The sequence below is a fragment of the Chrysochloris asiatica genome, unplaced genomic scaffold, assembly GCF_000296735.1.
Source record: "Chrysochloris asiatica unplaced genomic scaffold, ChrAsi1.0 scaffold00229, whole genome shotgun sequence".
Classification (NCBI taxonomy): Eukaryota; Metazoa; Chordata; class Mammalia; order Afrosoricida; family Chrysochloridae; genus Chrysochloris; species Chrysochloris asiatica.
Genome location: NW_006408747.1, coordinates 2,905,939 through 2,909,302, shown reverse-complemented (window position 1 = coordinate 2,909,302; position 3,364 = coordinate 2,905,939).

Here is a 3,364-nt window from a genome sequence, read left to right as displayed (position 1 = left end):
TTGGCCAGATAGTTGTGTTACAAATTTCTTGGCATAGATTAGTGATGCCTTCAGTGCCGCCTTACTTTCTTGAAAGATTATAATTTTTATTCCATCAATTCCTGGTGTCTTCTTCTTTGCCAATTCTTTCAGTGCATCTTGGACTTCTTCCTTTAGTATTATTGGTTCTTGACCATATGCTACCTCTTGAAATGGTTGAACATTAACCATAATATAATATAATATTCAAGGTCATATTTTGGCTCTCATGGACTTGTTTCATTTTCTTCAGCTTCAGTCTGATTTTTCATTTAAGAAATTGATGGTCTATCCCACAATCTACCCTGGCCTTGTTTTAAATGATGATATAGAGCTTTTCCATCATCTCTTTCTGAAGATGTAGTCAGTTTGATTGCTGTGTATTCCATCTGGAAAAGTCCATGTGTATAATCATCTCTTATACTGTCTAAAGAAGGTATTTGAAATGAACACATCATTGATTTTGCAGAATTTTATCATGCGATCTCCAGCATCATTTCTATCACCAAGGCCATATTTCCCAACTACTGATCCTTCCTCTTTGTTTTGAACATTCGCATTCCAATCACCAGTAATAAACAATACATCTTAATTGAATGTTTGATCAATTTAAGATAGAAGAAATTGGTAGAATTCTTCTGTTTCATCCTCACTGGCTTTAGTGGTTTGTGCGTAAATTTGAATAATAGTGATATTAACTGGGCTTCCCTGTAGGCTCATGAATATTATCCTATCACAGACAGCATTACACCTCATGACTAATCTAGATATGTTCTTTTGACAATTAATTCAACACCATTCCTCTTCGATTTGCCACTCGCAGCATTTTAAACCATGTGGTTGTCAGAATCAAAATGGCCAATACCAGTCCATTTCAACTCACTAATGCTTAAGAAATCGATGTTTATGCATTCCATTCCAATTTTACAATTTCCAATTTTACTAGATTCATATTTCATACTCTCTTTGTTCCCATTGTTAATGAATGTTTTCAGCTGTTTCTCTTCATTTTGAGTGGTGCAGCATCTGCAAATGAAGGTTTTGCTGGCTTTACTCCCACGGGCTTTACTCTATTTGTGTTATTGCTCTACTTTGAGGAGGCATCTCTTCCCCAGTCGCATTTTGAGTGCCTTCCAACCTGAGGGGCTCATTTTCTGGCACTATATCTGACAGTGTTTCTCTCCTATCCATAAGATTTTCAGTGATTAAACATCAGGAAGTAGTTCATCTCTTCTTCTTCCTAGTCTGTCTTCATCTGAAAGTTCATCTGAAACCTGTCTACCATGGGTGACCCTGCTGGTATTTAAATTACCCATGGCAATTGCACACACAACAATTTAGAAGCCACCACAGTATGACAAACTGACAGACAAGTGATGGCAAGGTATAGTAGTAGTAGTATAAAGAATAGTGGCATTGAAGTGGTTTTGAGGGTAAATGTAGTAGGAAATGTCCCTTTTGATTTTTTCTGACTGAATTAGAAGGTAAGGTCTGAGAGTGGGAAAGATCTTAAAACCTTGGAAGACTCAAAGAGAGAAGATGTAAAGTATCTGTTTAGGAGAGTGGAAAGTGGAAAATGATAGAAATTTCAATAACGTTCCTGTGAAATTTTAAAGGCCTCTTGAGGTAAATTATTATAAATTTATATAAAGATATATGTGTATATCTGTTATGCAGAGTCAAGCCTGGGGGTGGGGGATGGGGAGCAAGGAATGTAAAGCATTGGAATTAATCAGAGCTGTGACTTACCCAGGAAATAAGATCCAGTGAAAAGGGGCAAGTGGATGGATGGTATATTCAATGGAGAAATTATAGTGATTAATCATGGCATTAAAATTGGGTTAAGAGGAAAGTACATAAAGGTTGTGAGAAACTGAAAACTGGATCAGAGATTTCATTAATGTTCATAAATTATGAAGTGGAGAACTGTTGTTTTGGGGGGCATTCTAGTCAGCTCAGACTAATAAAAACCATATGCACAACAGAACAAAATGATCATCTTCACAGTTGTTCTTATGTTTGAGTCCAGATTTGCAGCCACCATGTCAATCTATCTCTTTTTCACTGACCCTCTAATTTGCCAACTTTATGTCCTTGTCCATTGATGATTTCTTCCCGATAATGTGTGTAAAGTACATAAGATGGTGTCTCACCATTCTATCTTCTAATGAGCATTTTAGCTGTACATTTTACAAGACAGATATATTTGTCCAATATTCTTGGTCAATGCCATAATTCAAATACATCAAGACCAGATAGATGGTCTTTCTTATTGTACAATGAATGACATATGAGATGAATGAAAATACTATGTTCTGTGAACACTTTAAAGAGGTCTTTTGCAGCAGATTTGCCTAATATAATATGCCATTAGATTTCTTGATTGCTGATTTTATTAGCATGTATTGTGAATCCTAGTAAAATGAAATCCTTAATAACTTCAATATTCTTTCAGTTTATCATGATGTTTTTTATTAGTCCAGTTGTGAAAATTAGAAAGTACTTCTTTGGTTTCATTAAGCAAGGTTGTGTCATCTGTATAATTACAGATTGCAAATGAGCCTTTGTGGTGTAGTGGGGTGCTCCTTGGACTGTAGCTGAATGGTCAACAGTTCAAATCCACCAGCTACTATATGGGAGAAAGATAAGACTTTCCACTCCCATAAAGATGGCCTCAGAAACCCTATACAGGTTTACTATGAGTGGAAACCTTCTCAAACACCAAACAGCAGCAACAGTAATGAGCCTTCCTCTAATCCTGAGGCTACATTCTTCATCATATAGCCCAGCTTTTCAGCTAAATGAGTGGTGACAGGATACAACTCTGCTGCATGCCATTCCTGATTTAAAATTATTCATTATCTTTTTGTTCCTTTTTGAATGAGTACCTTTGGATCTATGTACAATTTCTGCATTGGCACAATTAAATGATCAATAAAGTATTCAGTAAAGAACAAGGAAGCATCACTCTGGTATTCTCTGCTTTCAGCCAAGATTCATTGGATGTCAACAATGATATCCCTAGTTTCAAGTTCTCTTATGAATCCAGACTGAATTTCTGGCAGTTCCCTGTCAATGTGCTGTTGCAACTGAATTATTCTCAGCAAAATTTTAATCATATGTGACATTAATGATGCTGTTTGATAATGTCTGCATTCTGTAGACTTAGTTTCTTTGGTATGGGCACAAATAAGGATCTTTTCCAGTCAGTTTGCTAGTAGCTTTGCTAGAACTCTTTCAAAATTCTTGGTGTAGACTAGTGAGTGCTTCCAATGCTCTATCATCAGTTTGTTGAAACATTTCAATTGATATTCCAGCAATTCTTAAATCCTTGTTTTTACTAAAG